At 37.8% G+C, this 27,666-nt stretch overlaps 1 protein-coding gene across 5 annotated transcripts in view; it reads left to right on the top strand.

Annotated features, from left to right (window-relative positions):
* The window catches only part of DIAPH2 (diaphanous related formin 2), an 859,995-nt gene that overhangs the window by 628,605 nt on the left and 203,724 nt on the right, over nucleotides 1-27,666 (top strand). The gene's annotated exons all lie outside the window — the stretch shown is intronic.

Consider the following 27,666-nt stretch of genomic DNA (forward strand, 5'->3'; position numbering starts at 1 on the left):
CAGCATTTTTATACATGTGACATGGGTCAAAATATTTGACTGACTTAAGTAAAATGTGAATCTAACTAAATTGTCTTCGACTGCAGGCATGTGGGAAACACTATTAAAAATTTATAGAATATGAGTAAATTGGCATTAAAGTGATTTTTGTTTTCTGTAACATAATTTCACCCAGCTTAAAAATGCATATATAAAATCATTTTTCATTTACTACATTAAGTGATTATAAACTGATGAACAAGTCGGTTTGATAGCCTAAATGAAAACCTGATTTTAAATTGGACTGTGTAAATCACCTTAAGTATCTTTCAATTTTTTTTTTATTTAGACTGTCACTCCTAGAAATAAAAGGAAATTTTTGCACGTATTACGGATAGGCAATTAGGATGCAAATTGTGGTGCCAGAATAAAGTTGTATTATCTGCATGCTGTGACAACATATCTCCTCTGCATCCCATGAAGGAGTAGAAGAAAGCAGATGGTAGCAGAGAGAGATGCGTAATAGGTGGTATATAGGTAAAGGTCCATATTTTTGAAAGAATGAACTCCACCGATTACCTCCAGCAGTTAGCAAATGAATTCATTGCAGTTTGACATGTGTTTTTATTTCCAAGGTTATTTGTTAAATAAAGCTCCCTCTCCCAGTCAATAGTGTCACCCCATGAAATTGTTTGATTTTTATGTGACTTACAAAATCTGTAAGAAACAAATATACGTGTGGAAACAAAATTGCTTTCATCTTACTAACCCAGGAGATATAACCCAGAACTTGTCCCAAAAGCTAAATAAGCAACTTCAGTCATAGAATCCAAACCAAAAACCATTATGAAAATGATCATTTATCTTTTTTGGTGAGAATATTAGCTAACTTTTGTCTTTGCCACTAAATATATACATATTCAAACTTTTATCTAACCAATAAATAGTAGTGCATATTTTATTCTCAAAGAGAAGAAAGTGATCAAATCACTTTCAAATCTTAAAACCATAAATATGATTTGAACTTACAAACCAAGTTATATTTACTTATTTTCAAAAAGAAAATGTTAACAAGAAATGAGAACCGAATTCAATTTGCACATTTGAAAGATAAATTCAATAAACATTTTTTGAAATGTGTTTTTATTTGCAAGACAGATTTTACAGAGACAAGGAGAGATAGGAAAAGAAGGTCTTTCATCTGCTGGTTTACTCCCCACATGACCAAAATGGCTGGAGCTGTGCAGCTCCACACCTAGGATCCAGCAGTCTCTTCAAAATCTCCCATGTAGGTACGGAGTCCTACGGATGTGAGCCATCCTCTGCTGCCTTCCCAAGCTATGAGCAGAAGAGCTGGAGGAGAAATATAGCAGCAGGGACATGGACTGGCATCCATATGGGTTGCTGGCGCAACCAGGTGGAGCAATAGCGTGCTGCACCAATGCATTGGTAGCCCAATAAATTATTACTACTACCATAATGCTATGGGTGAATACAAATAAAAATAATATTGTCAATCTCCATTCAAAAATTATTTTAAATAGTGAGTTAGATTCTAAATATTGCCTGTGACATTATGTACTCCTTCATTTATCAATATACAGACACAGAGAAGTACTGTACTTTTCCCATGTCACAATGTGTTTTTAATTATATTTCTGCATTATAATCTGTTTGTACATAATCAAATTCACCAGATGCCTAGATGTCTTGCTAAAAACTAGTATTACTTCTCAATCATAACTTGTTTAAAAATGAAGATATTATTGTTAAAGAGACCTGATTTTGTGTCCTGGTGCTGTCACAAACACTATATGACATTAGGTAAGTCATTTATTATTTCTAGTTATCCATTTTTTAATGAAAGACCGAGTCCCAATCTAGAACAACTTATTCCTTTTATTAGTCTATGAGTTATGGTCTGAATTTCAACTAGCAGTCATATATACATATATAGGATATAGTTTATGACTTTTTTGCATTTTCTCTTGAATACAGAGAATGAATGTGTTGTAAATCTTATTTGATGAAAATAAGTTCATATTTTTTATGTTCAATTTTTATGCACTTGCCTTCCTGCTAACCTTTCAGGTTTAATTTTACAAGTAACCAGATCCTATTATGTGTCAGCCACTCCGAAATGCTTCCCCAATGCACTCCTGGCCAGCCACTTCCATCTTTCTCTTAGATACACTGCTACTACCACTTTTATCTACACATTTTTATGTACTCACCAGCATAAGAACTAGATGTATGACTTCTTAATTGGTTTGAACTTGGATTTGCCATTGTAACCACTCTGGAATCTGGTCTCCATATCTAAAAACTATAGATGGTAATTCCTGCCATGTCTTCCTCATTTGAAAAGATATTCTGGCATTTGCCAGATGTTGAGTATTATTAATGATTCTCTGACCATTCTTTCAATTATTTATTTAGAACCAACTAGGTTTTGTTAGTGTTCAGGTCTAGAGATAAAAGAAGAACAGTCTCCCTCTATGAGTGGAGAGAGGTAGCAAAAATAAAAGCAATATAGTTTGATAAGTGCTATCATAGGAATTTATTGAGGTATGATAGTGACACAAGAGAGGAACTGCCTAACTTAGTGCTGGACAGAGAAGCTTTTATAGTGAATGTGACATTTGGACCGAGTTAAGAAAAATTCATAGGAGTTTGACAAACAGATTTGACATGCAGGTTTAAAGGTTTTACACCTGACCTATAAGCCAAAGATTCCTAAATCAGCATCACAAACTTCAGTCAATCATTTGTACTCACCATGTTCCTGTTTCATAGTGGGCTTAAAGTGATTTCACTCTCCCAGGGGAGGGAAAAGCCCTGAAAGAGAGACAAAAATTGTAATCGCCACAAGTTCCCATTTTCTTAGTGCTTGGTGTTTGGCCTCAGGGTTCTTAGTGCTAAAAGCATATTGGACTACAGATGGAAGCAATAAAATACCAGTAGTGCTGAGAAGAAAATAAGAGTTCTGATTCATGTGCTACCAAAAATTACTTCCAAATGAACTCAGGATTTCATCTTGGAAGACCTATTTGGCATGCGCAGTATATACAAAATGCACATACCAAAAATTCTTCCTTAGAGTAAGAAAAATAGAAATAAAGAAAAAGGATTGGCACTTTGGATTAAGACCTTTTCCAATGTAATGACACTCAAATGAAAAACCAAATTGGGTAATCTCTATAACTAATTACCATTCATATTATACATTATTCATATAATGAGGACATTAAAGATATTCAGAATGAATATGTAATATATTAGTGTGGAAATACAGGTAATGAGAAATAATTCCAAATTTAGAATGAAGAATGGCTTTCTAGGTATTTTCTGTGAGTTTTGTTTCAGTTAAAAAAAAAGAATACATAATATAGGCAAGATTACTTAACAACCCATGAATGTAAGTTGAATATTTTGTGGAAGAAAATCGAATTCCAAATTTATGCAATGTCTAAACATCTTTTTTGTTTATTCTGCTTTATGCTTCAGTCTTTTTACTAGTTCAAATAGTTGACTGCACAAAGTCTTTTTTTCTTTGTGATATTTTGAATAGAATATTCAAAGTCAGTGAACCTTATATGTCTCACCACCATGAAGTATCTTGCTTAGGCATAAACATTAATTTCATCTTTTGGGAAAGTATTCAAGGCAAGTATTATACTTCAATAACTTTCATAGCTTCAGATAAAATATAAAAAAATAATCCTTTTCTCTTTTAAATCTGTCAGTTTCCTGCTGCTTCTGTATGTTTTGTTTTGTTTTGTTAAAGAACAATATGTTACCCAGGCACTCAATAAATATTTGCATGTTCTCATTCTACACCTCAAATAAGGAAATACAGGCAAAATATGTGGTAGATTTATTAGACTTATTGACATAACTTAAAAAGAAGATTTGACTTACTATTAATCGTGCAAGCAGATTTCTGCTCAACAAAGTAAGTATGTGTTTCCATTCATCTGATAAATTTTAGATCGGCTCTTAGATGAGCATTTAAATGGCTGTGAGAGAACAAGTCACATCAAATAATCATGGGGTTTTATGCCATGTCAAGTCTTGCTACACCTATCTTCTATTGTTTTTAAAGATTTATTTATTTTTATTGGGAAGGCAGATATACAGAGAGAAGGAGAAACAAAGATCTTTCATCCACTGATTCACTCCCCAAGTGGCTACAATGGCCAGAGCTGAGCCGATTCAAAGCCAGGAGCCAGGAGCGTCCTCCGGCTCTCCCACATGAGTGCAGGGTCCCAAGGCCTTGGGCCATCCTCGACTGCTTTCCTAGGCCACAGGCAGGGAGCTGGATGGGAAGCATGGATGTTGGGATTAGAACTGCTGGCCATATGGGATCCCAGTGCGTTCAAGGCAAGAACTTTAGCCACTAGGCTATTGTGCCAGGCCCGCTACCCTTATCTTCTATGTGCCTTCTGAATCCAAATTCACTTATTTCTCTCCATGTCCACAGATATTCTTATAGTTCCGGGCCTCCACCATCTTACAGCTTGACCATAACAACGACCTCCTGACTAATATGTGTGTCTTGTTCTCTTAGTCATTTCTGGCTCCAAATCAATTCACCACATTATAGTCAAATTTATATTAAAAACAAAGGAAACAAAGTGATTGTTATCTTCGTGACTTAGGATCCTTTTATGAGCTCCCTGTGAATGCGGGAAAAAAACTGAACTTTTAAAAATTAAAGTGGTTTACAAAATCCAAAGAGCCATGATTACTTCAAGGCAAGATGGATAGCTGACTCTGAATGGACCACACTTAGAGTTAACTTTCGCCTCACAGGAGGAAGAGTCAAGTCTGGGAAACAAGTGCAAGCAGCAGAACAAAACCTAGATTTCTAAAGAGCACCTGAGCCTCTTAGAATAGTACTGGAAGCATAGTATCAAAAACAGAGGAAAATTGAGAGGTCAGTGTGTGCCTATCATGATGCCTTAATTTCTCCCATGGCTAATAAGACATGGAGAGTTATGACAACAAAGGTTACTTCTAGGGTAATTCTCAGGGATGTTCTTTCTTCTATTTTAAGTAATTGTTCTTTCAAAGTTTACACTTGTCTGAGTGCTCCTGGTGTAGCCATGTTCTTCTGGAGGTACTTAATTTTGAGAAACTTTCATCTCTCTTAAACTATCTTTCCTTTTACAAGGCCTCAATCATGTCCAAATCTAAGCTAATTGGAAAGCCAAAGTGAGCATCTGCGTTTAGTTAGACTCAGAAGACTAGACTGATAATATACGGAATATTTTATTCATTCATTAAAGGTAATTTGCCTTTAAAGAAATGAAGATGAATATCTGCATTAAAAGATTGTGCATGTAATTCCTGATCTAAGAATAATTAGTTATTTTGACACATTTTTAAAACATCAAGTCACAAGGCACTTGACATTTAAAAGAAACTTTAGCATAGTACAGTATAGCACCATTAAAATGGTAGGCTTATGCAAGAAATCAAATATTTTGGTTTAAAAGTTGATGTGTTAATGCACATTGAAAACTCTGTTGTCTAAAATTCTGTTATGTCCAAATTGCTATTTGATGCCTTTAAGTGGGTACCTCTTTGTCAATAAAATAAGTCATTTACACCACCTTGAGAACATGCAAGAGCATGAATGTTTTCTTTGTGAGCTACATGTATCTGAGTCTCATCATCTGGGCATTTAGAGGAGGTGCCACTATAACCCAAATATCCCAAGTTAGGTCTTCTTTTCCTCCCAACTGGCAGGAATGACGTACCTGCGGAGTCTCTACTCTGGGTGCATCTGCAATCATCTTACAGGTGCTAAAAGCATGTCAGCTATAGACACCATTTGACATTTGTTCACAGTCGAGCTACTGAGTGCCTACTATTCTGGAGTGCCGCGATGAAGTACCCAGCAGAACAAAGTCTGCTTTTTCTGTCTCACTGCTACTTGAGGTCCTCTCTGCTAAATGCATTTTGCTGACAGAACTGCTTGGGGTCACCTTCAATGAAAATGCATATGTGTGGGACAAGGGTGCCATCTTCTATTGCTCCAAATTTGCCACTGACGATTGAAATCCTATCGTTCCATCGTGATGTTATGCTCAGTGCAAAAGTAGCTGTGCTTCATACGATGCTTCATAAGAACAGTTTCTTTCACTTCTCATCGCATTCTTTTCTCCTTGGAGGCTTTTTAAACTGTTTCAATACCTAGAGACCTGAAAGAGATCAGAATATCATAAGTTTCTTCATTGTCCTATCTTCCCTCCCTTTTACTTAGGCACCTAGGCATGTATCCTCCTTTTCCTGGAAGACAAGACTAAATAAAATGCCAGCATCAATCCTTTCATGCAGATAGAGCCCTAAGGTCTACCATCTCCTTCTAGTTAATCACACACACCCAGATAATTCCCTTTGAGCTCAGTTGGGACCACCCTCGCTACATAGCCTTAGGTTTATTTTGATCTATTGCAACTCTTTGAAAATAGGCAATCCATGTAAAATATATGGTAACTCTATTAAGTAGAATATTTGGCCAGAATGCTTCATTCCCCAGCTGTGCTGGACAGTCAACTTTATTATACACATATCATTGAATTCTTCTTTAGAAAAAGATGTCATCTACACAGCTACTGTATTCTGTTACACTGTTTACTTTGGGCCCAAAGTGAATGTTCTATTTTTTTCTGACATGATTGTTTTTTGTATTAAAAGCTAAATATATCCTAAAGAATAATATACAGTAATGGCATACATACTTTAAAGGAAACCCAAATTCTGCAGTAGCACAACAATACTTATTGGTCTGAATGCTTTTTAAAATATGTATACTTTTTTACATGAATATTGTAAAACTTGTAAATACCATACATTTTCAAAAAGTATTTCTGAATGTTTTTAGAAACGTTTAAACATCTGGGACAATGTAATAGACATTACATTATGTTACATTATAATCTAAGACAATGACACTAGTAAAATCAACTCAGTACTTACTTTTCCTATTAAAATCTAAACTAAAACCAGGAAACAAAAATGCTGTATCTTTTAAATCTAGCAGTAATACATTATGCAATATTTTTTCACATAAATGTTCCTCATAAAGAAGTTATCGTTGAGTCATGTCCCAATACTAGTAAGTGGGGGAAAGATAGGTAAACAGTATGGTATACAAGCTGATTTTTTCAGTGAGGTTTAAGATTAACTAAGACTGATAGATACCTGTCAAAGCATGCTGGTTACCATCTGAACATGAAGATAGCACCATTTCAGTTTGCTGAATTTTTTTCATTGTACTGCATCTTTATTTGCTTGTCTATTTGGTTATAGATCTTTTATCAGAAAGGAGGTCCTAGCCCTATGGAATGCAGTAGAAGACCAGACACTCTGGAACCCTCCTTGTTGTGCTCTCTATGCCAACTGCCTCTCCCCAACCACTTTCCTTCTTCAGTTATTTAACAACTGGTTCAAGTCACTTCTTCTAAGAAACCCTCCATAACACTCTCACCTTAGTCTAGATAACCCTTCATTGTGCTTTCCTGCATCAATGCTAATATATTTTACCTTGTAGAGTGTCCATCTCCATGTTCTCGGTGATTAACAATCTGTGGACCAAGCACAATGCCAAGAACTAATGATTTGTTTGAATAATTTAATGAATCAATAAAACAGTGAGTAAACTAAACAACCACAGATATAAAAATACAAAAGGATTACACTTCAGTACTTCCATTCTTGTGGACAGGCATATAGTATGCATGTTTACAAAGAACATAAAAGCACAGAGGAGAGGCATTTCAGTCTGATTTAAAGAAGGCTTCACAAAGTGACATGTAAAGCAGGTTTGGTCATTGTTTTACTACTATATGACCTTTCATGGTTAAAGAAGTACTTTCCTTTTTATTTCGTCCAACCTCATTTGGTGCTTAAGTTTAGTGGTAAACATACGTTGTGTCCCAGTGCTCCATGCAGAGCTTAAAATGGAAAAACAGCTATTTTGTTGCCAGAAAAGCAGTTACCAATTAATTATTATATTCTAAGGTTATCCATTTTTTTGTTAAATGAATACTAAGTGGACTTCAAGTATTTCTTATGACTGACACCTGTCTTGAGCAATAGACCAATCATAGCAGATTGTGTAGCACAAAAACAGCCATTTTTAAAAACTGTCTATCAGAATCAGGCTTGTTTTCACAGTGATATTCCCTTCCCCCTACCCGCCTCAACGTGTTTGGGAAGTTCCAGAGCTAGTTTTCATTGTCACACCAAGGAGGAGATGCTACTATATTTAATAGCAGACAGGGATGCTGCAAAACACCACTCTCTGCATACAACAAAGGGAAATGGCTCAAAATATCAATAAGTGTTGAGATTGAGAAACTTCCTTTCTGGTACCATCTGCTAAAGTTGTGTATTTTTTGTTTATTGTGGATTTTTAAAATTTGCTTTTTAATTATCATTTTGGGGGCTGATATTTGAGACAGGGGTTAAGATACTACTTGGGAGGCACACATTCCATATTAGTGTTGTGGACAGTGGGTCCCCTTGCTGGGCTTACTCCATGCTCTTCCCTTCACGGGTGAAAGAACTTATGATGGAGACATATAGTCTATGGAGAAGCACAAGTTATTTAAAGCAAACAGAAAGTGCAAACTCAAGACCTAAGTGCTAGCAAGGTCAAGAGAGACAGATCATGAACCCTCCAACAAGGGAAAAAGAGAGAAAATATGAAAAAACAGAGAAACCCAAAATATTCCCCCAAAAGAAAAGAAACCTGAAAATCTGGGCATGCTTCCCTATTACCAAGAGGCATTGCTGCTGATTCTGCGGTAGAGTTTTGGCAGGGCTTCAGTACTGCCCATTTCCGTGCCCTGCTTTGGAAATATCATAAGAGTCATGGTATGAGGTACATAGTGAGAGTGCCTGCCCCTCATGGTAATCTTATTATAATGACTTACAATGACCTAAAAATCTTCATAGGAACATATCTTGGAGCCATATTGGACATTTCTAGCTTGGTGCTGATTCTGAGCTTGCAAAATTGTGGAACTTGTGATTTCTGCTACATGAGATGGAGTAACTTGGTGCACAGAAAGCAAGTTTGGATGTTGAGCCCTAATTAATCTCATGCTGGGGATTTTGTGGCTGCACTGCTCACCAGTGGTTCTCATGTGATAATTTGGCTATGGCTGTCCGAGTATAGGTTATTGGAGCTACCACACCTCAATTCCTCTTGCTAATGCTAGCTAGCTACCCTGGAGTTTGCGTCCTGGGCTACTGCTGAGTCCAAATTTACACTGTTGCCTACCCTGGGATGCAGCAGATGGTGGCTTGAGTAGTTGGATCCCTGTCATCCACACTGGAAATCTAGATTGAGTTGAGCATTTTTGATTTTGTCCTGGCCTACCCTGGCTATCGCAGGCATTTAGGGAGTGGACCAGCAGATGAGTGATTGATCTCTTCCTCTTCCCTCATCTTTCATTTCAGTAAGCAAAAATTTTTAAAACTTATCATTTGGAAAATAGTGTGTAATGAATCACATTTCTAAGCAAAATAATGTACTAGATAAATTAATAACACACTTCTCCTATCAGTTTGTTATTTTAATGATATTTCCAGTGATCAACCGGGTCTTAGTTACTAATATTTTCTTTTTTTAGTTTTTTAATTTTATTTTTTAGTATTGTTTACAGATTTGAGAGGGATGCGTGCCCATGAGGGACTCTAGTTAGGGTGGGGAGGATCAGGTATCAAGGAAAGTGGATGAGATGATTGATTCAGTTTTTTTTTCCTCCTGTGCACCCAGGGGAGGAAGGGGAGGGGGCTGCTCCTTACTGTAAAACCACATCAGCACCCAGGGATTGAAGAGGGTCTTTTTTTTTGTTTTAAGATTCAAAAAAAATTTTTATATTACTTGGGATTCACCTCAAACTCCCACCACCCGACACTTTCCCCATGTTGCTACAATAGTACAGTCCTTCATAAGGCATCAGAATTCCATCAGTCTCTTATTTAAGTGTACCCCAACATTGCTGGTACAGACGGTGTCAGTCTGGTATCCCATTGTCTACACGTTTCCAACAGTTTCATTGGGAGTGGAAGATGGCCTTTGGTGATGGCTTAGAGACCCCCAGTGTGGGGAAGAGTGTTGTGAGGGTGTTACTTGAGTAGTTTCGATAGTTCTGAGAAGTTGTTGATTTAGTGGTTCCAGGGTTGAGAAAACTTTTGAAGGTCTATTGACAGTCCACCATAGTACATCTACAGACCCAGGGACATGCTACAAAGCTTGGCCTTGGCCAGGAGAAAGGTCTAATGAGTTCTTCTTTCCATCCTCTGATGAAGCAGTCAACATCCCCTGCTGTCATAGATGAGTTGACCATTATTTCCCTCGTGTACATCTGGACATGCTGTCTACTGCATGGGTATCAGCAACGGAGGATGTCCAGTCCTAATACATGCACTCCAATGTTGGACCACACAGAATATTTTCTATATAATTAAAAAATATCCTGGATTTATATGCCAGGCAATGTGTATTTTTAATCAATCATGCCTGCAAATTATGAGAAAATTAGAATAGAAAGAATCAATCACCCAAAAGAGAAGATAAATAGTTTGGGATATATTCATCTAAACATTTCCCTATACATATTTGTATGTGTGGTTATTGTTTTACAATCCAAAGTCTTGTAATGACATGAGTCCCAAGATGTATATTTACTTGCAGAAAGGCTAGTGTTTTATGCTCGTATAGATATGTAAGTGTGTTATGCCTTAGGTTATAATTTCAGTTGTGATTAAGATGTGAGTTGGTACTTTTATGATGTCTTTCTACAAACATCTGGACTTTTGCACCAAACTAGTAGTCATGACAACTATAAGCCACCTGTAAATAGACCAATGGAATCTCGCTTCCTCTTTTCTACAAAACAGGCTCATCAAAATTCCTTAAGGCAAGGGACCTTAAATTTGTGAGCAGTGACTTGAATGTGTGTGTGTGTGTGTGTGCCTGTGTGTTTTGTTTTCTCCCATCCTCTCCTTGAACCAAATCTCAATGTCATAGAACACAGTCTCTTAAAACTCTTTTTTTAAGATGTGAAACTTGTTATAATCATAAAAATGAATCAACTACTATTTTTACACGTATGTCTGCTTGATTTCAGTTTCTGCAAGCATTTGTTTTCATGATATTCAGAATTTTATGACATTCTGTCTTTTTTTAAAAAGATTTATTTATTTGAAAGTCAGAGTTAGTGAGAGAGGGATAGACAGACAATTCTTCCATCTTCCAGTTTAATTTCTGAATGGCCGCAATGGCTGGGACTGGGCGAGACAAAAGCTAAGAGCTCCCTGTGGGTCTCCCATATGGGTGTAGGAGCCCAAACGTTTAGGCCCATTTCTGCTGCTTTCCCAGAAGCATTAACAGGAAGCTGGATCTAAAGTAGGAGCATCAGGGACTGGAGTCAGTACTCGTATGGGCACCAGTGCTGTAGGCAGCAGTTTAATTTGTTATGCTACAATGCTGACCCTTTCTGACATTCCTGATGGGACTGTTGTACAAACCAGAGAATACATGGTATTCCTGAAAAGCCAGAAAATAGAAGACCAGTCATCTATTGAAATTTTGAAAAGGAAGATACCTGATTCATTATTCAGGGATCTTATAAAATTCTAGGTTTATGGTAGTTGTTTACTCAGTATAATGGTGTAACTGGGATCATTTTATTGTTTTCAAATTTCATTAAGTATACAAAATAGTCAAACTTACATTAGAATCACTGTTTCTTGGAGTAGTGCATATTTTTTTTTTTTTTAGTTATCTTTGGCTTAGGAGTAAAAAAAAAATCTTAAGTCATAAACATCAGAGTCACAAAAGCAGCAGTGATTAAGAAGAGCAAAAACAGATGGTTATGTGAATTATAGGTACATCATGACCATAGCTGTTATGACCAATATCATGTCTAGGGGAGAGTTATGGGCCAATGTCCTCAACAAATTTGAACTTTATATTTTTTCTTTGTTTCCTTTTTCATAGCTATTTAAATAGTACCTTACTTTGAGTCTTAATTATTTTTATTTTATATGCTTTCCTCCTTTATCACATGACATTTCTAAGTATTTGTTCCTTAGCTTAACATGCAAGATATATCATAGTTACTTATAAATATTATTGATAAAATATTTTTGTAAATGCCTGAAAACAACTGATTTTATGTTGCGTTTAAACTTCTTTCATGTTTTGGTGTTTGCTTTTTTTCATAGAATATCAGGAGGCTTTTGGCTTCCAAGTGACAGAACACATGAGTAAAATTATCTTGAGATTATGGCTTTATTCTCTTACACCACAAGAAGTATTAAGGTAGGCAGTTACTTCATTGGTTAATTCAACCACTTGATCTTGGATCTGGGATCTTGGCTTTTCCAAATATTGGCATTTTATCTTTGACATATTGAGCCTTGGTTGAAGGATCCTTGCAGTTGTCCTGAACATTACATGCAAATGGAATGACATCTAACAAAAAAGATGATGTTGTTTCCCATGAAGTTTTGAAATATATGCAGACATTTGTAGAAGTCCCTGGACAATTTGATCCTTCATATTCTGTCACCCCTGGCTTGATCTCATGCCTATGCTTGAAACAGTCACCATCAAGTAGAATCTTAGACTAACCATGATCTATCTCTGGAACTTAGACAGGGCCCCTTCCCAGAGCATGTGGCTGTAGAGTGAATGAGTGGCCAAGACAATCCAGAGCATTGCCAGCAAGTACAGAGGTTAGCATCTGATGGATGCATTGGTGCAGACCACTAAATGCCTGTTAAATGGTGCAAAAGTAAATTCCTACTCAGCAGTGTTTGAATTGTCAGAAGTTCCAAATTGGCATTATGCAGCTGAAAGATATATATTGTTCACTGAAATGCACACTTTTGTCCACTTAAATAGATTTTTAAGTACACATGTATGTTTTGGGAAATAAATATAAACAGAAAACATTAATCATTTTCTTTAAAGATTTTATTTTATTTTTATTGGAAAGGCAGATATACAGAGAGGAGGAGAGACAGAGAGGAAGATCTTCTGTCCGATGATTCACTCCCCAGCAGCCGCAACGGCTGGAGCTGAGCCAATCCGAAGCCAGGAGCCTCCTCCAGGTCTCCCACGCAGGTGCAGGATCCCAAAGCTTTGGGCCGTCCTCGACTGCTTTCCCAGGCCACAAGCAGGGAGCTTGATGGGAAGCGGGGCCACCGGGTTTAGAACCATATGGGATCCCAGTGCATTCAAGCTGAGGACCTTAACCACTATGCCATCGTGCCGGGCCCTAACCATTTACTTTAAATGATCCTTCCTGTTTGTGTTCTATCTTTGGCTATAATATATTTTTATAAGATAGTTCTGTTTTTCTAGCTTACTTACTTACTCTTTCTCATCCATTCATTGAGCAACTATTTCTTATGTTCCAACTAAATGACAGATACTGTTCTCTTAACTGGCATTGCTTAATTTAATTCAGGAGACAAAAATACAAAAATGTTCACCGTCATAGAACCACATTTGTAATGGGGAAAGTGAAGCCATAAATACAGATTCTGGGAAAAGTATACCATATATTAGGATATAAGTGCTTTGGAAAGGAGAAGTTGTGCCAAGTGTTTGGCCACATAGTAATGCCTGAGAGGTTTCAACATTAGTTATAAAGTCCTATTGTACAACCAAGAGACTTAGATGTTTGGCCTTGTAAATTTTTCCTTCAATGCAAAGATCACTGAGTTTTCCTCTTTAGAAGACTTTGCAAGTTGAAATTAGATAATTTTCATGCAATTCCTAACAATTTCATCAGCTATGTATCCTTATGTGGCATAGAAGAAATAAGAAATGAATTCTATCCCACTCGAGAAAAAGAGTCTTGCCAAGGGCTCTATCATTTCAGTTAAGTAATTTTAACATTCACTTCTGTAATACGGAGGATATGCAAACAAAGAATTTTACCTGAAAATGTGTGGCATGGTGCCTACTTTTAGATAAAGGTCAAGTTAAAAACTTAAAACACAAGATGTGTGAGAAATCATCTGTCCTTTTCACAATGCCATCTCAAAATTTAAGACCTTTGTCTGAATTAAGCAAGTTAAAAACATTTCCTTTTTGAAGAGAAAACAAAACAAAGCAAAACACTCTTTTTGCTAGTAAAAGCACCAACAAAAAAAATACTAATTCAATCTCAATAATTACTTTTTCCCCAAGGTAGCTCAGATATATTACTCTGGAAGATAGACAATAATATTTCAAAGTAGGTTCCTAGACAGGAGAGTCTGACAAAAGATGAGATGTACAGCAAAGCATGTAGTGGCGTACAAGCATATTTTAGTGCCAAAAGTATGAAAAATTACAAGGAGCTTGCAAAGACATTTAGTACATCTTGGATTCCTTCCCCTTGATTCTTGTTCACTGCCAACTGTCAGCTAGTTGATCTGATAAAGTAATGCAGTACTAATGTGTCACTCATTCTGTACTACATACGCGCCCTTTAAATTTCAGGACAATGCCTTCCTTCAGCAGCTCCAGTTCTACTGTCAAGTACTATTTGCAGCATGGCTAACTGATAGAGGAAATATTGGTGGGTGCAAGCGGCCTGTATTGTACCTCTAAAAGAACATCATATGTGTGATCGCCTCATGTTTCGCTCTCTGGGATCATCCATTCCCTGCAAAAAAAAAAAAAAAAAAAATCCCACAGTTTAGTCAGTCTGTTGTGGTGTTATAAACCAGCTTTTGTTTTCCAAATTGGCACCTTTCTGGCAATGGCCTTCACCCTGAAATAAGTCAGGGAATGGGCCACCCAAATTTAGCCTACCCTCTGTTCTTTGTAAATAAAACTGTATTGACATCCAGCCCACTAATTTGTTTCAAGTGTTGTTTGTGGCTGCTTTCACACTGTAATGGCAATGCTGAGTAACTGAGTCCATTTGACCCCCAAATTTAAAACATGCATTTGCTTTCTGGCTCTTAAATGAAAAAGAAAAGATTGTCATTTCTTAAAAAGTCAATTAAATATTAAAATGAGAATCAGAGAAATCATAAGAAGTCTTGATTTTTAATTTTTTTTTTGTTTTAAGAGTAACATTTTTTTTTTTTTGATTGGAAAGGTAGATTTACAGAGATAAGGAGAGACAAACAGAAAGATCTTCCAACCACCGGTTCACTTCCCATGCGGCCACAAGGGCCAACGTGGAGTGTTTTGAGGCCAGGAGCCTGGACACTCCTCCGGATCTCTCACCCGAGTGCAGGTCCCCAAGACTTTAGGCCGTCCTCTACTGCGTTCCCAGGCCACAAGCAGGGAGCCGGAAGGGAAGTGGAGCTGCCGGGATGCGAACTGGAGCCATATGGGATGCAAGACAAAGACTTTAGCCTTTTAATTTTGATTTTCAGTGACACTCCTTTTTTAAGAGAGGAAATAGCTTTTGAGAAGGTGGGAATTTGGAGTATCATTGGCACAGATGTGGTATCCACTTGGCCGTTGATTTCCTTTTTCCTTTCCAGGTACTATTTACTTTATATATTGTCCCTTAAGCAGAAACGCTGCACTCATCAAGCATACCAAACAGGATGACCAGAGGAAGTGACTCCAGCCTTACTGTGTCAGACCCTAGTCCTATTCAGCCTGTGACCTCACCTCACTTAGCCATGGATGCAAAGAACAGTGTAGTATAGTAGGTTTGCACTATATGTTTTACACTCCATATTTTGGTCATAGTCTTTGTTAAGGTACAGTATACATATAGCCTGAGCACTAGAACAATTCTTTGGTATCCTGAAAATAGAATTTTTGTTTAATCAGCAGAAATATCTCCTAAGGCTATTTCCTTTGATGTCCTTCCTTTAGTCTTCAATAGAAGCATTACCAAGGCCCTGCCCCGGGTCCTGCATAATTTTTCCTGAGTCATTCATCCCAATTTTAGTATATGTGCTGCTGAAGTGAGCACTTCCTGAGCCATTCATATCTTTCTCAGGGCATCCAAGTTTCCTGAGTTGGGCTCTTACTCTTTAGATGCAGATTGAAGTTTATTGTCTATTGGATGGCTTCAACTAGATTGATCACAACTCTCAATTTCAGCATATTCAAAGTAAAACTCACATCTCATTCTAACTTCCTCCCATATTTTCTTGTATTAAAAACATCTTTGGGCCCAGCATGGTAGCCTAGTGGCTAAAGTCCTTGCCTTGAATATGCCAGGATCCCATATGGGTGCTGGTTCTAATCCGAGCAGTCCTGCTTCCCATCCAGCTCCATGCTTGTGGCTTGGGAAAGCATTCAAGGACGGCCCAAAGCCTTGGGACCCTGCACCCTTGTGGGAGACCTGGAAGAGACTCCGATATCATGACTTCAGATCGGCTCAGCTCCAGCCGTTGTGGCTGCTTGGAGAGTAAATCAGCGGACGCAAGATCTTCCTCATTGTCTCTCCTCCTCTTTGTATATCTGCTTTGCAATAAAAAGAAACAAATCTTTAAACAAAATAAAAAATAAATAAAAACACACCTTCATGTCTCTTTTTTATACCTGATTTGTTCAAATCTCTAACTTGGATACATCTGCCTGAAAAAATATTTCCCAAATCCATGAGACCTTCCTTCTCATTTTATCTGCCCTGTTCAGGATGTGTTATATACTGCTGCAATAATCTTTCTAGTTGTCCTCAGTTCAGTCTTAGTGCCCTGCAAGCTATCTTTATGTTACTGCCACAAATATTTTTGTAAGACCTAGAGACATTCACCTTCTCAGAACCTTACAGTGGCCTCACATTTGTGGCAGTGCATTCTAGACCAATATTTGGAAACTCTTGGCCATATAACTTCCCCCAACTGCTATGATTTTCACTGTTTCAGTACCATCACATTTACAAGCTCTCTTCTACTGGGTAGAGTCATGTGTTTAATATTTTCTTGTGGGGACAGAGTGAGAGAGAGAGAAATAAATCTGATTTACTGGTTCACTCCAACACTCCCCCAATGCTTGCAATAACTGGGGCTGAACCAGGTTGGAACTAGATGTGGGCAACTTGATCCAGGTCTCTCATGTGGATGGCAGTCTCCCTGGTATTTGTGCTATCTCTCCTTTGCCTCCCAGGGTGCATATTATTAGGAAGCTAGAATTGCGAGTGGGGCTGAGCCTTGCACCGTGGCACTCTGATAGGGGATTTGGATGCCTCATGATATTTCTTGACCATTGTACCAAACATATACCCTGAAGAAATAATTTCTGTGCTTTCAGACTCATTCAATGACCACTGTCTGTCATATTTTTCTTAATGCTTTCCTCCCGCAACTCCAAGGAAAATTGATTGCTTCCTACTTTGCATACTCATGTCACATTCTGGTTGTTGTAACACCTTCTTCTTTATCCTGTGCCTGCCTCTAGAGTAAATATGACTTGTCTGTGTTTTAATTTTTATTGCATAGAGGATATGTGGTCCATAGAATGAACCAGCAAGTATTTACTGGTTGGTAACTGTGTTTAGAACTGGCAGCCATGCTCCTCCTATACCAGAATTCTAAAAATAAGTGATCTTTTGGATTAAATGCTTCAAAACCCTGTAGTACTGCTTATGCACTCTCTCTCTCTCAATTTTTGAAACTTATTATTTTAATGATTTATTTGACTCATCATCAATATTGATTTAGCAAAGATTTGACTAAAGTAAATTGGTCTACTTTGACCTCATCATCCCAAATTGTGAAATCTCAAATTGAACTATATTTTCTATGTACAACACTTAAACAGAGCTAACAGTAGGCTCAGGAAGTATCTCATGTTTACTCCAGTTTATTTATGTATTCTAATATCAGACTTCTCATTCTTTAGCACAGCTTTGTAATTCACTATCTATTTGTAATCAGTGTGACCGTTTAAATCTTAATTATTGGAGTGTATGTTTCATGTAACTGTTAAGCTGCTACTTGCGATGCTCATATTCCAATATCAGCGTGCCTGGGTTTGAGTCCCAGATCTGTTCTGGATGCCAGGTTCCTGCTAATTTACTTCACCCTGAGAGGGGTCAGGTGTTGGCTAAGTACACCTGGATTGAGTTTTTGGCCCTTAGCTTTGGCCTGCCTCAGCCCTAGCTGTTGCAGGCATTTGGGAAATGAGCTAGCAAATAGGAGACTCATCCTCTTTCTTTCTCCCTTTATCTCTCCTCACACACACTTTCAAATTAAATAAACACATAATTTTCAAACAACTCATTATTAGGTTCAGCATTGTGGTATGGCGAGCTCAGTTGCCACCTACAGTGCTGATATCCCACATGGATGCTGTTTCAAGTCATGTCTGCTCCATTTCTAATTCAGCTGTTTGCTAATGCACTTGAAAAAGCAGCAGAAGTTTGCTTAAGTACTTGAGCCCCTGCACTCATGTGGGAAACTCAGAAGAAACTGCTGGATCCTGGATTGTGGCTCCCGGCTCCCAGCTCCTGGTTCCCTGTTCCTGGCTCCTGGCTTGGGCCGGCCCAGCACTGGCCATTGCAGCCATTTGCAGAATTAGCCAGCAGTTGGAAGACTTCTGTCTTTGTCTCTGTCTCTTCCTATCCCTATAATTCTGCCTTTCAAATATATAAAATAAATCTTTTTAAAGAAATTAATTATTTATCCATAGCCATCTAGTCACCTGCTTATGTCTCTAGTATTTCTCTTTCTTTTTATGATAAGGATAATTAGAGACAGATAATTCTTCAAACATATACCTGATCTTTCTACTTTTTCTAAGTCTTGCCATCTTCAAAGACTCTTTGAAGAGAATAAAAAAAAAATCCAACTTCTCTCTTTTGGGGAGTTGTTAGACTTTAAAAGTAATGAAATAGTCATAAGTTTTACAGAATAAAATCTAGTCATATTAAATTTCTGAGGTATGTCATAGTGCATCATATTTTACCTTTATGAGTGCTTTAGTGTAAACACAATATGCAGAAACCGACACTGAGATTTCATTGTATGAGAGAACACATGGCTCGAAAAGGCATTATGTAGAAGTTCACATTGAAAAAAATTGAGTCTAAACATGACATTTATTCTTGCAAAGTTTTGCACAGGAAATAAAATCCAGTATGTCTGTAAATTCCCTAAATCCTCTTGTAAGTGATTTGTCCAACATGTCAAGTCTAATGGCAAAATCCCTCTATACCAATAAATAAGGCAACTTAAGCAGAAGATTCATGATGAAGCCAGAGAACTCTTGTATAAATAATGACATAGTGCTTGGGGAGAAGGAGGTAAAGGAAAGGGCAGTCGATCATTAGCATAGTAAGAAAGGAATATTCCCATCAGTAAGTAGGCAATGATATTTGGCCAAATCTAGGTCATGATCAAGGATATAATTACAAATGAGATGGGTTTTACATCATGGGATATAGCTGGAGTGTTCATATACAGATGGAATGGCTCGCTTCCCAGAGTGCAATCACTACTATATAACAATGCCCTTACTATTTCTGGTTTGGAAAAGAGGTTTATAAAGCAGAATATGTCTGGCCCCGACATCTATCTCTTTAAACCCAATTTTGTTGAGACTGCCCCACCCCAAATATATCATTTTCAGATGTTTTCATAGATCAACTCTCTACTGTAGTATACCCAAGAGTCAAGATGTTTAAAGAGATATGAAATTGCATATTCATTTTGTTTTTCTGGTTTTATAGAGTAATGACTCAGACACATAGGAGTATACCTTTAAAGCCTGAATATCCTAGAATAGAAACTTAGGAATCCACTGTGGGTTTACATCATAACTCAGACCCTTGGTATAATTCTCCTACTCCTTCAACAGCTAACTGGCCCATTTTTCAAACAGTTTTCTAGGGAAAGCAGTTTCATGACTTCACTTGGTTCTGTTACTTTGCAAATCCTTCCTGTAAAGTTCTTTGTAATTCTGTTTATCTTAGAAAATTTAAAAACAGGCTCCATCATTCTAAATTCTCAAAATTTGGAAGATGCCCAATAAGTTTTGCCCTTTAGATAAATATCTACTTCGTGTCCATTGATATACTGATGAACCTTAATCTAGTCCTTCCTGAGATTAATTGTTATTCATGGGTTGGTATTTCCCAAACTTTAAGAACTTCTCTTCTTCATTAGACTTCTTTTGAATTTTTTCACATATCCATTAAAATGCTGATTTGTGAGTTCTACAATTCACGGGGAAACCATTTAAGAAAAAGAATATGAAGTCTTTTCTTTATTGCAAATTTTGCAGAAGAACGGGCCCAGGTGAATACCTTGCTGGCAACCTTCCTGTGCTGTGCACGTGAGAGGTTCAAGGCTCTTGTTTCATTCATTTGTAGTGAATCTGTTTCCACTCTTAGAGTTGTTTATTCCTTGAGAAATTAGCTTAGCTCTTTTAAAAAGGCCACGCTATCAGAAAGGATAAACCCCAGGAAAAATGATATTATTACATGCATGTGCTTGACTAGTATTTTCATTAAGTTAATAAATACCTCCTTCATTATATATGAAATAGGTACTGTATGCTTCCTTTGCTTAGGGTGCTAGTGTTGGGTTTAGAGTTAACAGTGCCTTTCTTAATGGAAAGATCAAACCTTATGTACTCTAAACCAACCCAGAGCCTGCTCTACCAGAAGCATATTATCTAAGCATACTTTCTATCAGAAGCTTTTAAGTGAAGCCTAGACTGAAGCAACTGTGTGAAGAAAATACATGGGCCTACAAACATATTTTTTTAAAATGTTACCAATACCTTAACCTTATATGTAAGAAAGTTTGAGAGCATCTTACAGTATTAGCGAAACAGCCCTTGCATTCTCTAATTTACTGTGAAGGAGGAGAATTCTAAAGGGATGTCATTGTCTCTAATTTCTTGTTCCTTATCAAAAATATAACATGATGGTGTTGGGTTAATTTATGGGCTCCTCTGATCCCTACAGGCTGTGTTGCCATACCTCCTGATGTCTCTTCAGGGTTCTCTTTCTTATTTATGTCATTAGATTTCTATTCAGTTTTAGTGTTGTGTGCATTTCTTTACACACAAAAATTAAACAGATTATTCAGAAAACATCAAGAAAGGGAAAGGTGCTACCCCATAATTACTGAAAGGACAGCTTGTTGTCAATACCTTGGAAGATTGAGCAACAAATCAACAAACAATCACTTTCTACTTAGAAGGGACCAGGTTCTGACTGGCAATCAAGATAGCTTTGTGAAAAGCAAATTGAGCAAAACCATTTTAATTTACTTCTATGAAAGAATCAGTGCCTTGTAATCCAAGAGAAAGAAGCATCTCTTTATTCATTAAGGTTTGTATTCCCTCCCGTGTGACATTCATTCTCAATGAGGATTGAAAAAAATAGGACCTAGACTCTAGAATTCTGTTTTAACTCACAATGAAACAATGCCATTGCCTTGGGAGACAAACCAAATGACAACTAACAATCGAGTACTACTTTTGATGACCCATAAGTGCTGTGAATCAAAGAACGTTGGCTGTAATGCTCACTGTTGATTCTCTAGAGGCTAGAGTCGTATGTGACATGGTATAAGATCAATGAACAGACATTTTCTGTTTCTCTGTAAAAGTATTCATGGTACTTTTCTCTTACCTTTCTTGTTTCATTGGCCTCTTATTTTTACTTTCTCTCCTATAACCCAAAGGATAAATGATCTATGGCAATATATTCAGACATATTTCTACAGTTATCTTTTGAAAAAATAGATAGGCCTTCATAGATGTGTACTCGCTAAGAAATGTGATCAATTCATTTAGAAATTAATAAATTATAAGTTAAGGGCATCAAGCAGCTAGCACAGAGATAAGTTGCACAGATTCACTAAACGTTCTTTGTTTTTAATGGACCACCCACTACTAACCATAATTTAGCAGTGTATGCGGTGTGATTCAGAAGTAGAGTCAAAGCAATTTTATACCTTCTGTTATGTTAATTGAAGGATAATGACATTGCCCTAAAATTTGGTGGACCCCCATTTTGGATTTCCCTAACAGTTACACAGAAATATGTTTCCCAGATCTATCAAGCATGCAAAATCTTTGCTATCTTGTTGGGTGGACTTAGCTTTTAGAAATAGTGACACATGCAATTAGGCCCAGTTTTATGAGTGCAACATATGACCAAACTGGGTGACAAAATTTCTGGTCCAAAATAGTGTGAATCTAAAATAATGAGACTGATTTCATTTGATTCAGAGGTCAGTTCTGAAAGAGGAGTTTCAATCACAGAGGAATGGCCCTCACCAAAATAAGTTTATGTCTTCCCAAGGTGGCTGTTTGAGAGACAGGATTAATGGTTTCAAAGGTTATATCGGCACCAATTTTATAACTTTATAGTTGCAGTTTGAAATGTTACAAAACAAGAACTATATAACATTTTAAGAGAATTAGGACATTGACTGGTACATATTGGATAACACATCTCTTAGGGTATTGTTTCTAACTTGTCCTCTTTTTGGGGAAAACATGTGAGGATACAGAAGCCTAAATATAAAAATTATATCCAACAAGTAAAGGAGACACAAAAGAACACCTAGAAATTGTATATTTATGAAAACAATCCAATGAGAAATGTGTTACTCCAGAATATGGTATTGAGTGACTTGCATTGGAGTCGAAATGCATTTCCCCAAGAGCCTTTGCAACCTCATCCCTTCCCCTCCCCACCCTGATTCTTTTCAAAAAATCCACCTGCATTTAATTTGAGGATTAGCTTCATTTTTCTCTGTGTGTGGAACTTGGGCATTACAATGATTCTTGGGGACAAGCCGTGACAATTTTTTTTAAGTAAGATATTGACCAGGTTTGTATTCCACAGGGGCAAGCAGATAAGATATAGGTTTTTTTTTTTTTTAAGAAAACTAACAGCTTTTAAGGGTACAAGGAAGCATTTCCTTTTAGAAATGATTAAGAATGAGTTCCTGGGCCTGGCAGCGTGGCCTAGCGGCTAAAGTCCTCGCCTTGAATGCCCCAGGATCCCATATGGGCACCGGTTCTAATCCCGGCAGCTCCACTTCCCATCCAGCTCCCTGCTTGTGGCCTGGGAAAGCAGTCGAGGACGGCCCAAAGCTTTGGGACCCTGCACCCTCATGGGAGACCCGGAAGAGGTTCCAGGTTCCTGGCTTCGGATCGGCGAGCACCTGCCCGTTGCAGTTCACTTGGGGAGTGAAACATCGGATGGAAGATCTTCCTCTCTGTCTGTCCTCCTCTCTGTGTATCCAGCTTTGCAGTAATAATAAATCTTTATTAAAAAAAAACAGAATGAGTTCCTGAGGGAGGTCTTGGAACCCTATCTACAGGCAGATGATTAGAACTTGTGTTTCTTGAGCTCCTTCTTATTTTGATTCAGTAATTGTGCTAGTCAAGGCAATTTGCCATTCTCATCCAAGTCTCCAAAGTGCTTCTCGCCCCACCCAAACAGATCTTGTCAAAAGCCTTATTGATGATGCTGACTCTTCCATCTTCTACAGGGGTGACAGCATAAAGACAATAAACCAGGGTCTCAGACCCAAAACAGACCCCCTGTCTTCTCATTACCCTCCTCCACCCATACCTCCCTGTTAAAATATTGTATCAGTTACTTTAGGTTTTCATTTTATTCCTTTGATTAAAAAAAAAAGTTGCGCATTCATTTGTTACAGTCACTCAGTGTGCTTTGTAGATACTAATCAACTAGAGGTTCACAGAAGCATGTTGAACTCAATTGTTTTTCCTTCCCAGATGGAAAGAAGGATACTCATGAACCTCTTAAGAAAAATGTGTCTGCAGAAACCCAAAACAGTTGACAGCCTTTTCCATGCTGCAGATTGCAGATTAACTTCTAACTAATCGGAGTTCAGCATTCTAATGGACTGTGACAGGAGAGAGTTTTTCCTCCAACTTCAGATCACATGTTTTTGCAGTTGTAAGGCACATTTTAGAAGAAGGCCTTGGGGATCAGAGCCAGCCTTCATTATAGGTGCATGACCGCTTTGTAACCAACTGCAAGGTTAATATCCAAGGAGATTTGTACACAACAGCCTTTTTTTTTTAATAATTTACTTTTGTGATTCTCTTCACGCCCATGCTGGTGTGCAAAGATCTGTTTGTCTGTCAAACTTCCCGATATGTACTGCATGTGAAAGATACATTAATTTTTTATTCGTTTCCTACGGAGGCTGCTCAGCCAGCAGGTTGTGCTGCGTGCAAGAGGGCTGCTGCAGTGAGCATGTGCTTGATTTTGCTTCAGCTGACTCCCTCACCTTCAGCAGATCTGTTTCTTCTACCAGACTCCCCTCTGCCAAAACAGAGTCATTCATACAAATAAACTCAAAGAACTTTTTGTATTAACCCTTCACCTTAATCTGAAAAGGTTTTGTCTTAAAGGAGATTGCCGGAAAAGCTGTTTAGTTCTACTGTTTGTGGTATCCTGCAAATACCTCATTCAAAACAAACATCTCATTTTCAAAATTAGAACACATCTTTTCCTTTAACCTTGGAGACTCTTTGTAAACATGAATCTCTACACCGAGTGAATTTTCTCAGCAGGACTATTGAGCTATGTCAGTGTGACAAATGTCACAAATGCCACAGATATCAGGCTTCAGAAGCACTAAGCATTGGCATTTTAAAGAAAACAAATGTAGATGTCAGTGAACCATAACCTATAGATGATTAGAGTGAAACCCACCGTTTGAAGGTGGGTATTCTGTTTTCAAGGCTGCTGAGATTTTCCACAATAAAGAAATATGAGGCTGGCAGGAAACTATGCATGTGGAGATGCTTTTGGTAATTTCAAGATTTTAGGACTCCCAGGCTGAAAACTGTTATTATGTAAATCATCCAGCTCCAGCTGCTAATTCTTGGAAATGTGAAGAGTATCTAAAGTTTAAATGGATTGTGACCTTTTATGTTCTGAAGGGAAGGGGGAGCTTGGAGTTTGCCAGGGGCTATTTTGTATAAGGGGGGTCAGTGCTAAGGAGACAGTGGAGGGCAGAGGGAACGCATGTGTAAGGATGCTGTGCAAATGGGACCAGTGGAGCTGGAGTAAACAGATTGAGAAGCAGATGAGGCCAGAGAGGTAGTGAGGGGTCAGATCATGTATGGCCTCCTTGGCTATGGGAACAGCTACTTTCATTCTATTCTGTATCAGAATATATGGATTTTCTCTCAGACAGACATGCATGCACAGAGAGAGAGAGAGAGAGAGAGAGAGAGAGGTGGAGGGAGAGATATAAACGAGGACAGAGCTTTACGGGAAGAGGAAAGTGAAAATTGAAGGTTGGGAATATCAGGTATATTCTAAAAAGTAGATAGAGTCATACCTTCTATAGGAAGGAAGGAACATAGCATGTTCAAGAATTAAAAAGGAAAGAAAATGCATTTTCTTTTATTGATTTGTGGGTTATCTATGTCCCGTTCTACCTCTGTGATTCAGATCATATTTACATAGGTTAATAAGCATGACTTTAATCACTGTATAACTGTAGCATCAATGCATTTGTTCAGTGTCTTTTTCTGAGGCCTCTAAGTAGTTGAGCAAGCTAATCAAGATTTCAATTACTCCAGTGAGGAAGAAAGTTATACCTCTTTGTTGCAATTGTAGTTGATTGGTTGATGAAGTATTCATGAGATCTCTCATAAGAGGAACTTTAAAGGTCACCTGTACCAAAATAAGTGGAAATCTCTGAGAAAGAAAAAGTTTAACAGTATTATAGTACTGATAAAGTCTTGAGAGGTATCGACTCTAAAGAGTCTAGTTGCTGTAGCTGGAAATGCTTGGCCTTGAGCATTTGTCATGACTTCTTCAATCCAATATGCCCTTTACACATGCTGAAACTATAAGAAAGGAATATATAATGTTGTTTGATATTAAATAGATTTCTTTCCTGCATTTAATAGAAAGACCATATTAATCACCAGTTGCAGCTGAAAATTCTCATCAATCACTACTGCCATCTTAGGTAGGTTCCCTGACCCCCAATCATCCAGTTGTCTAAGTCCTTGTTCACGTGTTAAAGAAAAGTAAATAAAAAACAGCCCTTATCTTGATTCACATTGTATCTTCCCATTTGTGAGCTAATATGTTCATTCTAAAAATGAGAGAGAGAAAGACCTGGGCAAAAATATATGAGTCCTGATATTTCACACTATTTGGTATTCTATAAGACTTTCACCCACTTTTAGGGACACATAAAGATCTGAACTCACAGTACACATCAGTTAGTGTTAAGATACATTGCTGTGCTTGTATCCTAGCAATTCTTTTACCCTTGGTTCCAGGAAAGTGCCACAAATTGCAAAAATGTTACTGCTAATCAGAACAATTCAAGAATGTGTTAGGCAACTATTTGAAGGCCCACTGAAACAGCAGAATTTTACAAAAAGAAAACTTTTTTTCATAATGATAAAAAGCTTTCATGTACAGAATTACCTTTTTACTGCCATGGTCAGGACATCTTTGGGTCAAGAAAAGGACCATGCTGCTACAATCCTAGTTTACTAGCCTTGACAACCTTTCTATTGCTAACTCCATGTTGCCTCCTCCTTGAAGAAAACATTTGAATTTATTATTCCAAATAGCAAATTATTTTGTAATCTTTATTTCTTAGATTTGTCAAACCCATTATCCTTTTTGCAAAGATCTGTTTATCTGAAATAATTACAGAGAGAGGAGAGACAGAGATAGATCTTCAGTTTGCTGATTCATCAGCCAGGTTGAGCCAAGGGCCAGCAGCTTCATCTAGATCTCTCAGGTGGCTGGGCCCAAGAATTTGGGCCATCTTCCATTGTTTTTCCTAGGCCATTACCAGGGAACTGGATCATAAGTGGAGCAGCTGAGACATAAACTGGAACCTAATGGGATGATGGCTCTCAGGTGGCAGCTTAACTCACTATACCACAACTACAGTCCCTATACCACCATGGCATCTTAAGAACAAGAATAACAGGACCTGGTGCGATAGCGTAGTGGTTAAAGTCCTCACCTTGAACGCGCCAGGATCCCATATGGCTGCCGGTTCTAATCCTGGTTGCCCTGCTTCCCATCTAGCTCCCTGCTTGTAGCTGGGAAAGCAGTAGAGGACAGCCCAAAGCCTTGTTACCATGCACCCGTGTGGGAGACCCTGAAGAGCCCCTGGCTCCTGGCTTCAGACTGGCTCAGCTCCAGCCGTTGTGGCCACTTGGGGAGCGAAGATCTTCCTGTCTCTCCTCCTATCTGTATATCTGACTTTCCAATAAAAATAAATAAATCTTTTTAAAAAAAAAGTACAACAATAACACCAGCCCCTCTCCCAAAAAAAGTTTGTTGAATTTCATTCTACCTATATCATCATTCTCATAGCTCTGGAAGACAAATCCTATTGTCTTTGAAATGGAAAGGTTTGTGTGTATTTTTATCTATTCGTATTTTTACCCAACCTTGCAAGATTTCCATATTAAAAAAAAAAACCTGCTTTTCCCCTATGTGCTATGTGGGCATGATCCTGTTTGGCAGAAATAGAAAAGAGATCATGAAGTGTGTGGACATCAGTATTGCCCAAATGTGTAAAAATATTAACCAGCAGTGTTCACTGAATGCTTTTGATGTGTCAGATACAGTGCTTAAATGCTTTATGTGGGTTTTCTCATGAAATCGCAAGCGAACGCTGTGATGTGCAGGTGTTTCGCAGATCAAGAAAGGAGGCTTAGTGTAATTAAGTAAATGTCTCAAGCAG

The sequence above is a fragment of the Ochotona princeps genome, chromosome X, assembly GCF_030435755.1.
Source record: "Ochotona princeps isolate mOchPri1 chromosome X, mOchPri1.hap1, whole genome shotgun sequence".
Taxonomy (NCBI): Eukaryota; Metazoa; Chordata; class Mammalia; order Lagomorpha; family Ochotonidae; genus Ochotona; species Ochotona princeps.